General features: G+C 41.9%; 1 long non-coding RNA gene across 1 annotated transcript in view; it reads left to right on the top strand.

Moving 5' to 3' along the window:
* Positions 1–11,150: 11,150 nt before the first annotated feature.
* The window catches only part of LOC147662062 (uncharacterized), a 107,202-nt gene continuing 103,323 nt past the window's right edge, over positions 11,151–15,029 (top strand). Inside the window, exon 1 of the long non-coding RNA XR_015305988.1 lies at positions 11,151–11,243. This is a non-coding gene — a long non-coding RNA (uncharacterized LOC147662062). The remainder of the gene's footprint in view (positions 11,244–15,029) is intronic.

Genomic DNA, 15,029 nt, shown 5'->3' with positions numbered 1-15,029 from the left:
AATGTTTTACACATATATAGTCAAGCAATGTATTACAATCAACATAACACTTACAAACATAACCAGGCACCCTGTCCACATAAGGACACCATTACTGCGGTAGTTCTGTGAGAGGTCTCTTTTGAACTTAATAACGTATAAATATCAGAACTCTTGGAACTATAAACTACATGGATTGCTTAATTGTTTTTAAACAACAAATTCTTGCACTAGACTCAGAATGTTTTAGAATGAATTATAAGAGACTTTATCCATACAAAAGGAAATTTAAAATGAGTAGTAGATTTTACAAAATGTATTGTTATGGTTTTAATTAACTGAAACAATAAAAAACTTTTTCACTTTCACTTACACTAACAAACAATATCATATATTTTCTGAACGATATTCTTGCCTTCGACATTCCTGTTGATTATATTTTTGAGATGTCGATATTCTTGACACAATATGTTTGCATCACAATATATTTTCTTTGATATTTTGTTCAAATACAGCTCCTGCAAGCTGATTCTGGTCATGCTCATTCCTGTCATGTGACAGTTTGTGTAGAGGGGTGGTTTTTCTAAAAGGTGATTAATTAACCGTTTAAGGCTGCATTCAAATAGACTTGGCTGGGTGATAATGAGATCAAAATAAGACATTAAAGTGGCAAATGAACATCTGACTCCTCAAGTTAGTCACATAGGGTCTAGGAAGAAGATGCTATTGGATTTGGAAAATAGGAAACCAGCAACTTAACTCATGTATATTCAATTTGCCAGAAAACATCAAAGGTTCAAATTGTAGAGCTTTCCTGTAAAAAACTATTGTAATATCTCCAGATATTTTTTTTGTGAGAAATGTTAAATTGATAAAGCTCACTGCACTGTGTGCCCTCAAATCCCAAACCCAATCTAAGGCACGATAAGTCATATTTAAAGTGCTACATCACCATCAACTCATACTAATACTTAAAGCAGTCAGAGAGATTCTCTAAGGCATTGCAAAGGAAATGTTAACATTGTTAAATAAATGTTCTGATCATTGTTCCAGTCTCAAAGAAGCTGGTTACAAATAAGTACTTTTTGATCTATCAGTCATGAGGATAAGAACAAAAGATATATCTAAATATTTCACTTCATCTGCAGGGTTAAATCATACTTGGAATTCCTCCCTGTCCTCAGGCATCTTCCCAGATATCTGGAAACAAGCGTTCCTACTGCCTCTGCTGAAAAAATCGAATGCAGATCCCATGAAGCTCGGTAATTACCAACCAATTTCACTGTTACCGGCACCAGCAAAGATGCTAGTAAAATTGGGACACAACTCGTCAATTATATCGACACACAAGACATCCTACATGACACTCAGTCAGGCTTCCGGGCTGGATATAGTATGGAAACTGCCTTGGTGGAGGTGGCGGACTCTGTAAGAATGTCGACGGATGCTGGAGCATCTGCTATGCTGATCCTGGTGGATCTGTCAGTGGCCTTCGACAGGGTTGCGCACTCTATTCTGCTTAACAGACTCAAACAACTTGGATTACGGGGTGCAGTCCTTGATTGGATCCAGTCCTACCTCACTAACTGCTCCCAAAGAGTGTTTCTCCTACTGCATCAATCCTCGCCCAAGCCTTTGAGGTGTGGTGTACCACAGGGCTCGAAACTAAGCCCCCTACTGCTTAACACCTACCTGGTGTCACTCTTCAATCTCATTGCCACCTAGGAAGTGAAGGCTGTCTCGTATGCAGACATCACCCAGCTGATGTTCTCTTTTAAGGATCATTCGAAACACTCATTTGCCAGTTTGCCTCAAGGACATAACCAGCTGGATGAATAATAACAAACTGAAACTAAATGCAGACAAGACTGAGGCCCTGTTCTTTGACCAGACCTCTCCCCTGCCTACAGTACTTTGGTGGCCTGATGAGCTGGGTTAACCGCCAATTCCAGCAAAGATGGCTAGGAATCTGGGCATCAAGTGGGACTCAGACTTATCCTTTGAAACTCATATCCACCATGTCTCATCGGTCTGTTTTGGAAAACTGAAAACCTTAAAGAAATTCTCGCACCTCTTGCCGGAGGATAGCTGCAGGGTAGTAGTTCATGCTACTGTGACATCCCAGCTGGACTATGCCAACAGTCTGTACCTGGGACTACCAATGTACCTGATTCACAGACTGCAGATGATTCAAAATGCGGCAGCAAGACTCATTCGAAGGGTGCTGTTCCGCCATCACATCTCCCCACATATCAGGCTCCTTCATTGGCTCCCAGTAGCAAAATGAATAGAATTCAAGTCCCTGACCTTAGCTTTTTGGCGCCATTTGAAACAAAGGACGGAGATACCTCAGACATAGGCTTCGCCCATACCAACCTATTTGAAAGCTGAGATCTAATTCCAAGCCGCTACTCTGCTTCCCTCGCTTTGCAAAAGCCTGAAGTGGAAGAAGGTCCTTCACAGTAAGGACAGCCATGCTATGGAATTCCCTGCCACGCCCCTGCGCATGGTGGACACCGAACCCGAGTTTAGAAAGATCATGAAAACTTGGCTCTTCTGTCAAGGCTAGCTCCTAGGTCCCAGTCTATATACCGGACTTCCGCACAGCGCCGGGACACCTCTGTTTGAGGTAGCTGTTTGCCCCCTACAAATATCACTATCATTTATATTTATTTGAATCTTGATTCCTTGATCGTTATGGATTCTCAAGCTTCTATAAACAATACATGATGCTCTCTTGCCATGTAACTATCATTTTTTTCCTTATTTTATGGAGGTACCATGGAGCCAAACTTTTCTTTTAGATTTACCTCCATTGTCTCAACGTTTCAGTTGCCATATTTTTCTCTTAAGTGTTATATATGTCTTGTATGTCTTGTATGTTCTGCTTGTTCTTTTATGTGGGCCATCTATTTGTTGCTTCAATTTACAATACACTATTGTGTGAAATTCCCTATACTGACGTAACACACCATAAATATGGCTAATGAATATCATTTAAACATTGCTTCCCTCAATGTTGAAGGTTTATGTCACCCAGTGAAAAGAAATACAATATTCAAGTACATTTATATTGTAATAGGATAGATGCTATCTACAAGAAGCACAAATAGATGATAACATACGATAAGGGATGTAACAAACCTTAGGGTTAGGACAATCTTTTCCTCCCAGGGACACAAATGTTGTGGCTATACTTTTTTTTTCATAAATTACAGTTCACTATTTTAATCACAAAAATGACTGAAGGACATTATGTTATTTTCAAAGAAAAATTTCTTAAATGTTTTCTTCACTTGTTCAATATTTATGCTAATACCCAAGATTATCTTATTTTTTGGAAGTTAATTGCTTCACAAGTACTAAACATTGGAAACAAACATCTCATTATGGGCATACATTTTTAACTTGATTTCAGACCTACTGTTGGATATAATTTCTACAGTAAAATTGTATTCTACAAAGTTACATGCTCTACATAAAGCATTTTAGCTAATGCTAAATTTATCGATCATTGGAGACTTGCATACCCCACGACTACAGATGTTATTTATTTATTCAATTCTCATTATACATATTCATGTATTGACTAATTACTTTCTTCTAGGAATTTATGTCATCCGATTTCAGATCCCATAATAGAGCCCATAACCATTTGTCAGCATGAGAATGTTTAGCTTTTGTAAGTATATGTTTAGCATGACCCTTTCTCTGATGCCCTTATATCGATTATTTATTTATGATTCCTTCTATAGTGCTTCTCAATTCAGATTATGTGTCAGAGCACATTTTATGAAATAAGTACAGAAAAGTAGATCATCATGTACTAGACAAAAGCAGCATATGAGCAGGATATGCAGAACAGAGGCAAATTCAAATGCGCGTTTTAAAAATGTGGTCTGAATAATTCATATTGCCAGATAGTTCCTGCTTTTTAACAGCAGTTATTGCAAACCAGTTTCAAACTAAGCAAAGGATGGAGTTTTCCTCATGCTGATGGGAAGGGAATCCATATTTTGAGACGATTTCCTGAGACATTTCAGGGTGAATGATTTCTTGAATTTAGGTAGATTAAGGATTAGAGATGTTGTAACTTTTAAGGTTTTTGCTCCAATAGACATAGAAAGTGTGAAGGTGAGATATGAGGTGGTTTTTAAGTGAATGGCCTTCTAAGCAGTGCAGGCGACACTGTAAGTACTTCTAGCCTCTAGGCAGATAGTCGACTGAGGAGAGAAGAGGAGTGATATCTTCGAATTTTCTCTTGCCAGCAGGGAGTCGGGCAGGAGTATGGTTTGTCTTTAAATGAGTATCCCTTTCCATGTTAAATTTTCCTGCCCTACATAATTCATCCAAAAATGTGTCCAAATCTCACAGACTCAGTATACTGCACACCAGAATCAAACACAGCTGCAAGATGACAATGTCCCATGCCTGCTTTGCTTTGTTCTCAGAGCGTCTCTGTCCATTTTGACAGGAATCTTGTTAGAGTGATTGTTTAGATGTCGTTTATTTTTCTCCCAGTCTCCAGTTTATCTGTGCTCTCCTTTCCTTTGTTTAGACGTTACCCTTATTTCATCCTGTACGTTAAAGGCTAGAATAAGGATGTTGAACAAAAATGTTTTTATAGTCACAGGCACCGCAACATTTTTAGAAACACTTCTCTGGTAGAGGATTTTGTACATCAATGTTTTTTAAAGGCCGGTCTGGTGTCAACATCCACACTGTGCCTTGTTGGCACCTAGCGTTATAACTTTTGTTTCTTTGAAGGATGTTGGTAGTGAAACACAGATCAGTAGTCTGGTAGTGCCCTGGCCAGGTGTCTGGTAGTGCCCTGCTCACTCTCGTCATCTCTTTTAATCTCAGCCAGACCAGCTTGCAGCATTTCCTGTCTTCTAAGACAAGAAGGTGACATTTTCTCCTTAACATCATTTAGTTCTTTGGTGCCGCTAATGACAATTACCACCTGCAAATACTTCTCCTGCCCTTTCCATTGAAATCATCAACCAAAATACAACCACCTCAAATAGGGTTGGAAAGAGGTGAGAATTACACACATTCCACCAAGAGCACTGTAAGGGCTTCCGGAGGGTTGTAGTACCTAGTAAATCAGTCGTAGAAAGTTGCCGTCTTTTTATCAACATTTAAAACTCTGCATGAGCCTTTGTGTCCTCAGCTGTAATTGAGATCCTTACACTATTTGAAATGGTGGGCGCCTTCATGGAGTGGCTTTAACTTTCACACGGAAAATAGATGTTTCTTTTGATATAGTTCCTATTTGATAGAGTTTCCACTAGCAATCTAGAGCTTTCATAGAAGGCGGTCAGACGCCAGGGGCTGTTTTTTTGAATGAGTTCCTATGTTGTGGCATTTTTAACATAGGTTTGAAGGGAGTTCATGGTGTGGGGACAAGTTCTAAGCTAAGCCTCCGCTTTTTGTGGTAGGTTTTGCCTAATTGGAAGGAATGCCCTTAAAAGGGAACTGCTAGGTTTATCTCATTTCATCACGAAGGGTGACACATACTGCCAATTTATAGCAGCTTGATAGTTGTTAACACCTTGGGCAGAGTGTCTTACGCCCAATAGCAATAGTATAATTTTGCCACTTTGAGAGGATATAAGCTGTGGAAGACAGGGGAGGGGAAGGTGAGAAGTAGCCAACATTTTTCACTCTTTTTCTTCGTCTCTTTCACAGGCAAATTGTCAGGTTCAAACCCTAGCTGCAGGTGACAGATAATGTTTTACACATTTTCAGATGACACTAGAGAGGACGTTTCTCAATGTGAGCATCACTCAACTTACTGGTGTAGGATATAGCCATGATGACCTCATGTGACTGACAGCGCATAACTTTAATCTGTGCAGGAGTGTTAAGAACCCCACTGATCCTCACCAATCCTAGACTGTTTCCCCATTTATAGGATAGCGACCCACTAATTAGAAAAATGGGATAATGAAAGGGTTTGGGGGTGGGAATGTCCCCTGCATGGCAAACAGGCCTGTACCCCTGCTCAATTTGCTGTCAAACTGATATCCCGACTTTTTGCTGGCCCAGTTGACACACTTATTCAGCTGTGGACTAGAGACCTAGGCCTAACCATTGCCATGCTAAAGCCCAGATCTTTAGTATAGAACCATATCTTTGACATGAAGGGACGCATGAAACATACCCTTTTTACTGATATGGGACTAGTGCCCATGGCCTGGATTGCTGGCATGAAATGGTGGTGCAGCAAAGCAATAATTTTGTGGATGGATAATACTAAGCAGACTTTTTTTGTTTCAGGAGGAGTACTGCCTACCGGATTCTAAGAATCTTAGTTCTGCTTACATATGATTCCCAGACTCTTTCACACACATACTATGTGTGTATTTAAGGTGTGGAAGTAACAGGACTCTGGTTGTGAATGCATGATTGCTGGGTTAGTGGGATCCATTTTATATAACCCCAGATTTGAGACTGTACATGATTGGAGAATTATATGGAAGGCATTGCCTGCATTAATGAAGTCGAAGAGAGTGGATCCAGCCACTGAAATGGGGGAGATTGGAGACTCTGCTATCCTTAGATACTGTATGAGGACCTTTAGCAGGGAATTGCTGATTAGCCTTCCTTAGCACTGCCATTTTGTATAGTAGTAGAGAGGATGAGTGAGCACATTTTTTAATAATGGTGAGGAAGTATTTTGGACAGGACCTGGTCTTTTGTCTTTCTCTGATTGTTATTTCAGGAAAGCTGATGACAGCTTGATGCAAGGACTTCACACTTCATTGTGCTCCTATTTTTGATACTCCTGCTTGGAGCTATCATCATTAATATCTACTGTGATAGCTATCACCTTACACAAAGGCTGTGTCTGCACTGCAGCCAAAGAATTACATTTGAAAGTGTAGTAGCAAGCCTCAGCCAGGCCTACCAGTCCAAGAGATTTTCCCTTCTCTGCTCAGAGTCCTTAGAGCAATAAAAATAAGTTGGCACAGAAACTGGAATAGAAAAGACAGAGTTTATTAAAGCTCATGAGGTGGAACTACATTCACACAACACCCTTCGGTAGTGTATGAGGTAGCACACTGACTAGAAGGAGCTTGATCCTTTTATACCCACACAGGGGCTCAAAAGAAGGCGGTACAAGGTACAGAATGCTGGTTCAAATACATACAAGGTCATACAGAGAGTGTGCTAGCAACAAGTGGGAAGGGCTGACAGTAATCTAATTCTGGTGGACACATCCTGACAGTTACAAGTTAGGGACAGCTGTAAGCTCTACTGGACATGTGCAAAGCAGAAGAGGATAAATATATCTTGTCTCTAGGCAGATTTCAAGAGCAATTCACAGGAAGGTAGGACAGAGCACATGGTGAGCACATGGCAAACAAAAAGTTTGTCACAAATACAAAATGGATTCGGCAAAATGGACAAGATAGTCTCTAAATACAAGATGTCTTCTGCTAATGCGTAATCTAATTGCTGCTAAATTACAACAAAAGGGAACCACCCCAAACCAGCTTCAGGACTTTAGACTGTTGATCAGCATCCCATCAAGTGTAAGGATGGGACCGAAACCATTGTATTTGTTCCAGCTCCAAGTTCTTCTTGATCATGGATAAGAAGGTTCCGCAGAGGACTTAAAGTGCTGCTGTGATCCAGGGCTATTGCTAGTCTCATAGCCAGGCTCCCAGATATGAGGGAATAATGCCTGAAGTCTGGTGTCACAGGGGAAGATGCTGTCAAGAAGGAGAAACTCAGCCATGCAACCAGTGTGTATAGCACATAGATGAAGTCAACTTGTGCTCTGGAGTGTCACTGGTGCTGAGTTTAGGGGTCACCTGGCCTACCTGTTGGTTAATGTAACAAACTGTGTGAAGAAATAACAACCGCCTGAGTACCAACATACTACCAACTATCTCTGCTATGACCTGAGGGGCCTGTTCTGCCACTGCTGATGTGCTGTGAACAAAGACACCATCACCATTGTAACAGGGGACCCATCGAACAGCCTGGAGGCCGCTACCTCTTACAAAGGGTGACTGGTGATGGGGCCTCCTGTGCTGCTGGTTCAGCAACAATATTTAAAAGGGATGCCTCCTCTATGATCCTTCCCTTGCTGAGCAGAGAGGCTGCCCATGTGACTGCAAAAGGGGGACTCCAACATCATCAGCACTGAGCTTCGTTCTTACAGACAGTTAAAAATAAGGTCATGTTAAGAGACTGTGGCCCACATTCACAAAGGTTTAGCGTCGGGTTAGCGTTACTTTTTTAACACTACCACAAAGCTAAACCTTTCTGGGGATTAACAAACCAATCCTCATTGGTATTAGTGTTGGTTTGTATGGAAATGTAACGCTGCTTTGCATTACTTTGCCTCAAGGGAGAGTTATATGGGTGGCACATGGACTTTTCCATGCAACCACCCATTCTTTTTTACTCTAAATCCCATCTACCAACATTAGTAGACAGAGTTTAGCGCAAAAAGTTATTGCTGCTGTAAAGCAGGCATTAAAAGAAGAAATGTTTTAATTTCGCCTACATTTTCTGAGTTTGTATGCGTGCTGCACCTTGCAGCACACATAAAAAGTAGGAAAAGCTTTGTAGGTGTATCTAGGCATGGCTTTTTTTACAGGAAGGGTAACCTTCCTGTACAAAACCTATGCCAGACTCAGGCACACATCCTAGCACTATAGCGCTAAGGTGTGTGCCTGGCAGCACTGGCACTAGGGAGAGGGGAGGAGAGTGCCATATCTCTGTGAATATGGCACTCCCCTGCTCTCGCCTATTCATGCAATGCAGTGCAGCCTCTTTGGGGACTGCGCTGAGTTCCATGACAGTTTTCAGAATTTGGGCCTGTGTCTGACACTAGAACAGCATGTTGAAAGGAGTTACAAGTGCCAATATGGATTCTCGTGCAAGATATGAAAGGAACTGACCTACAGGTCACCACGTTTAGTGATAACTCATATAAGCTAAGTGTGACCAGCATCTCTGCCAATTCTCATCCCTAAGTTTTCCTTTACTCCTAAGGCTCTCATTACGATGTTGGTTTGAGTTGCCACCGACCGACACAGTTTCAGTGAGGGAACCGCTGAACCATAGGTCTGCGGTTCCACATATCTAATTACGATCCAACCGCACTCCCATTCTCAATGGGAGCGTGTGCAATGAGCGGAAACCACCCACAGCACAAGCTCCCACTGAGAAATGGGAGTTTGTGAACATCCCTGCACCGTGTGACAGGCTCAAAATATGCTGATGGTGCTGCTGCAAAGCTGCCATGCATATTCTGAGTTTCCTGATCACCAACATTGTATAAAAGCTGTTGGTGGAGAAACTAAGGGGACACCCCCTCCCCAGTTCCAGCAAAGCATGGACTGGAATGTACTGCGGCGGCCCCGTAGAGACAAAGTATTAAAGGCTCATTGATCCTTTTTACTGCATTGCGGTGGAACCGCCACACTGCCCTTCCACGTGACAATGATTTGTATTGTAATATGGCGGGCAGGCAGGCAGGCAGCGTTTGGGTTTGGCGGTGCGGGCGGTGGTGAACTGCTCTGCACCCGCACAGCCAAACTCATAATGATGAGTCCCTATGACTCTTGTGACTGATAATCTATCAATTAAAACGTAAAATGAATGGAGTTTGGAGAAACGTTCCCATGTGCTCAATTGAGATTCATAGAAATTGCAAGGGTGACTACAGATGTAACTTGTGGTTCAAAATCAGACAACTAGGATTGTTGAGAATCGTTCATTCATATAGCAATATGAGTAGCATAATTGACAAGCTGGATTCTAAAGCGTTATCATTCAGTAAATGCCACTGTACCCAGATTACAACTCACAGCACACATATTACACCTTATGGAACTCACATTGTGTTCTGCTGCACCCAAACTGACTCAGATGACTCCCAAATTGGACTCAATTTACTCCAATGTTGCACCACAAACGCTAACACTACACTCACAGTGGCATACACTTCCTCATAACGCATCCACTCCCCCTCAGCACACTCACACAGATTCCCAGTTTTATTACATCATCCCCAACACATCAGATCTGCATCTCTCTCCATCTTTGGGCTCAAATAAAATGCCTCTGAAACAGAGTAAAAGACATGACTATCAGTGGATGAAATGGGGACTGAGCTAGATAGTTTTTAATGATTTTGGTAGTCTCGTTCAGACTGCAGCAACTGGGGCCAGATGTACGACTGTTTTTAGCAGTTGCAAATGGAAAATCGGGCCGTTTCTGACTGCTAAAAAGGGTTGTAGTATGTAAAAAACCCTATTATGTCAGTCAGTAACCTATTACTGACTCGCAAAATAGGGTTTGCAAGTCACCATTAGGAAGGGATGTGCCAAGGGTGTCCCTTCCTAATAGTGAGTTGCACTGGTATGTATGATTGTTTTGAGATCACAAATGGGGTTGCAAAACAATCACAGTTACCACCTACTTCAAGTAAGTGGTAAGTCAGTCACAAATGGGAATGGGTCCCCAGGGCACCCTTTGTTAATGTATTTGAAAATATGTTTTTAAGAGCAGGCAGAAGTCCCACAAACCACTGCCTGTCCTTAAAAAATGAAAAGAAAGTTTTTCTTTTTTTTTAAACTCATCCCATTTTCCTTTAGGAAAAACAGGCTGCATTTGAAAACAAAGTTGCTTTATTTAAAAATCATACACAGAGATGGTGGTCTGCTTTGCCCAGCAGGCCACCATCCCAGTGATTACAGCCCATTCCCAATGGGTCGCAAGACACACGCGGAAGATATCACAATAAAAAAACTTTGGCAAAAGGAAAGGCACTAAGGGACACTGTAAAGGTCTGCCCCTTATGTAGTTACAAAACTAAAATAATAATGGAGTTTCCGTTTACGTGTTCAAGACTTCCACATTAACTTGTGTTGTTGAAATAAGATATCAGTTTCCCTTTGTGTGCCCTTCAAGGGTTGCTTATGGTCTTATCCACCTCATGATAGGAGGCCAAACAGTAAACATAGCAGAAGTAAAAACTTCCTCCACCTCTCCCTCCTTTTCAGGTTCCAATGAGGTGGGAGCAAACTTCAGAGGGTGGAAAGAGCTGTAATAAATGCTCTGATTTCCTCAAAGCGACTGCTGATATATGCTCACCTGAGCACGCCCATGGCAGCATAAGTCTTTAAATACAGGTGGGGTGTTGGGAGCAGGAGTTCAGCCAGCTATCAGGATGGGAACCACTGCAGCCACTTTATTCCTTCTTCTGCTCTGCAGTTTAACCACACTGCAGGCCCAAGGTAAAAAGTGAACCTTTTCATTGTGAATTTGTGATTGTTTGCTAGTTTAAGAACGTGTGCCCTGCACCCTTTATGCAGAAAATGTCTGTAGACATATTCTCTTTTGAGGAGATAAACGGCAGCTCACAGCGATAAGTATGCCTTGAATGGCAACAGTGATTTTGAGGAGAGAGTTCTTTCTAAACTGAAACTAAAAGATCAGGTCCCATTTACGGAATCTACAGCAGAAAACCTTACCACCAGGCTTTCCAGTGGCAATTGAGATGGTACCACAATGCTTAGATATATATTCTATAGATTTAGAGGAGGCAGAATACCTAAGGAACTGTTCAATTGTTTTACTTTTAGTTAAATAATATTATTTTGGGTCTCCAAGACATGATCTCGAAACCAAAGCACATCTGTTAAGCTTATGCCTGCATTTTGGATAATTGAAATGTTTGGATCGGTATTGTAGAAAAATTCAATTATAGGCCATTTGCACAGTATGGAGTTTATCATAGGTGCAAAAACAAACTCTCTGACATGGACAGGATCAACATGGCAATTTACGTTTCTAGTAAATTGATTAACCTTTCTATCATGGTGACTCGTTTGTCTAAAATGTGAAATAGACATAACATTGGCCCCCCAAAAAAACAAATTAATGGGGATTGATTACAAGAGACTGATTATTCGGCACTGTCTTGAGTCAAAAATTATAATTTGGGTTTCCTCAATTTAGTTTCCACTTACGAACATTCATCTACGATTTGATGCCCATTTAGGCAGCCACTTGCTTTGTTGTGGAACCATGCAAAGCCATCTGTCTCACCCATGGCCATGTATCGTCAGTCTGTGCATGGCATTTCAACTCTTATCTATGAATAAGCAAGAAGAGTATGTATGTATTAAAGTATGCGTTATTTCTGCAATGCAAACCTTGCTAAAAGACAGCAGTGCATGGTCAAAATGGAAGTATGCTCTCAGAAAAAGAAATAATTGCCCTAACACGCACGGAGGTTTTTCTGCATGTTGGGGCCACTATGCATTTTCTCCTCCCAGAACCCCATGTTTGTATTGCTGTTACAGATAGGAAATGAGTAATGGTTGCCCGGCAGGGTAATTGTCGCCATGACCTGGCAACTGAATGGCCAACATTCTGCTAGATCAAAGTTCATGCCAACGGAGCCAGCGGAACTCTGCTAGAATCTGGAATAAGCCCAATGTTTTACCTGGCTCGTAAAAGAGGGGAGGAAGCACACAACGCGGTGGGAGCACTAAGGGCCTTATTTATGAAGGCCTTGCGCCACTGGTGCGAAAAAGTGACGCACCGGGGGCGCAAGGCCTTCATAAATAAGGCCATAAGGACTTACTACTTGCCTCGCCTTAGCTCAACTCTATATTGTTTTAGCTATACCAACCTAAAATGTCTGACAGAATTGTAAATTGTATTGAGTATTCTACATCATGTCTGCCCTTTGCCATCATTTCTGTGTGCTTCTGCGTCAAAGGGGGGCATCTCAGTGAGTGAGAAGAAAGGCAAATAGGAATGTAAACATGTTTGAAGTGCCCAAAATCCACTATCAAAGAGTGAAAGACTATTCCCACCTGTAAAAAGAGTTTGCAACTGGTCCAAAGGTCCAGTGTCCAGGTAAGCGGGCTTTGAGAAGGACTGGCCAGGGCTCACTGTACACATTTCAATACGAGGTAAGAAATTTCTCCAAATGGTCACAATATTGAAATCAGAAGTCGCTCATAACTGAAAGGCACTATTTATAAAAAATGTATTGCCCCTACAATAGGTGCTGGAAGGCTACACGTTTCTGCTGGAGCAGTGTCCTGTAGATAGCTGGTCCTGATAAAAACCTTTCAAATTTCAGGGGCACCCGGCGGAGATGCAAGGCCCTCTGGACTCACACGTTCCCAGTAGCAACCAAATGTCTGTGATGATGGGAAAGGGCCCTTATGCATCTTTAAATGGTGCTGTTACTAGAACTTTAAATGTTCTAAGATTCGAATAGTACTGGAATCATGGTACTCGAAAAGCAGATGTCTTAATTTGGGCCAGGACTCCTGAACTGGAAAAACGTCATGGCAGCTGGGAAACCTACTTCCTCACAACCATCTCCATGCAGGCTTCCGTCACCCAGGCAATCTTCTTTGTCTTCTAGATAAAGAAAACCTTCTCTGTACGCACCAGGTAGAACAGTTTTTCCTTCTCATAAGGCAGGTCAAAGAATCAATGCATCTTCTAGAGTTGATCTCAGCCTTGTGGAGAAAATTAAGTTGCATTGATTCTAGTATCCCTGTGTCCTGGTGTTTTGAGTTATACAATGTTTTTTCTAATACAGATGGGATGGATGAAAGCCCTGGTTCAGCCACCTAAAGTCATATCCTGAACCAGCAAATTAGAGAAACACTGTGAAGGCTTACCTGACCTTTCCAAAAGAGGAGAGAGTCAGGCAAGAAAGTAGTGCTTAAGTTAACCTTGGCAGAGCACAAAAGACTATCCCCAAAATACAACAGGATATGAGTTGGGCCTCACAAGTTAGACACTCTGACCTGCGGGAGAAATTGCAAACTGTGCTACCAGGGAGTAGAACCAATGTAGGGCAGTCTTTTGCAGTCAGGCAATGCTCCGACTGAATATATAACGCAACGACAAACTAGAGGAGGGTAAAAAAAAATACTAGAGCTCTGAGACACAACCTTTTGTCTACTTCAAGGGCTGGGTTGATAAAATGGTCTTCTCCCATGAAAGGAATCGCCATCTTGCATGTAAAATGTCCTGACAAGGGTCCGAGTCACTTCCTGAGTGTACCCAGAGATCTCAATAGGGATGTCTATTAGAGCTATCAATCCTTTCACAATTACAACTATTAAGGTTTACTTAGACACTCTTTTCATTGAAAACATGAAATATTGCATGTTTTTCGCCATTGAGTTACCAATGCCCCCGGTATCAGTGACTGCATAGGGGGAAAAGAAAGTGCTGAATTCTGGCGACATTGTAATCCTGACCTGATCTCCATGTCCTCAATATGAAATTCAATGCATATTACACGCTGTTGTGTCAATACAAGGACCCCCAGATTTGGAGGATTGAATGGATTTTCAACAGTAAGAGCTTGTAAACATCTCACTGGTTGCTGTTCCTTAAACACCCTATACCATAGCACAAATTCAACCTCATGCACTGCCATAAGTACGTTTCTATGCGGAAGTGGAAACTTCAGATCATGCTTGAGTTCAGGTAGGCTTTTTAGGTCTCACTTGAGACCTGCACATGTGCTGTCACTTGAGAGACAATTTGCAAACTAAAGGGCTTGGCCCTGGCCATTGATCACCATTTGTTGACTTCATAATTACTGTTATTTGCTGGCTCTTGATTAATCAGTGCATGCCAGTTTTGTTTGCTCCTCCCTTCAATGAAGCAAGGATAAGTACTGATTGCTTCTTTTTGATTAGAATCCCTCCCCTGCTCATGCTGGGATTGAGGATTTTTTTTCCTTCTTCCTTCTTCCTTCTTCCTTCTTCCCTGTCATCCTTTTGTTGCTTGTTCCCCCTTCCCCCTACCACATCAGCATATAGCTACCACCATACCCAAGCACCCTCTAACATCACCACCCTACTGCCAATACCCTACCACCCCGACCAACAACCTACCACCACCCTAACTACCATCACATCCAAACACCCCTAACATTACCACCGTACTGACCAACACCCTACCACCACCACATACGATTCTATCACCACCACCTTCGACTACCACCACCCTATCACCACCACCACCCTAACCAC

Source organism: Lissotriton vulgaris, unplaced genomic scaffold, assembly GCF_964263255.1.
Source record: "Lissotriton vulgaris unplaced genomic scaffold, aLisVul1.2 SCAFFOLD_1121, whole genome shotgun sequence".
NCBI classification, from domain to species: domain Eukaryota; kingdom Metazoa; phylum Chordata; class Amphibia; order Caudata; family Salamandridae; genus Lissotriton; species Lissotriton vulgaris.
Note: the sequence above shows the minus strand (reverse complement) of the source record. Positions and strands in the feature narration are given on the sequence as shown.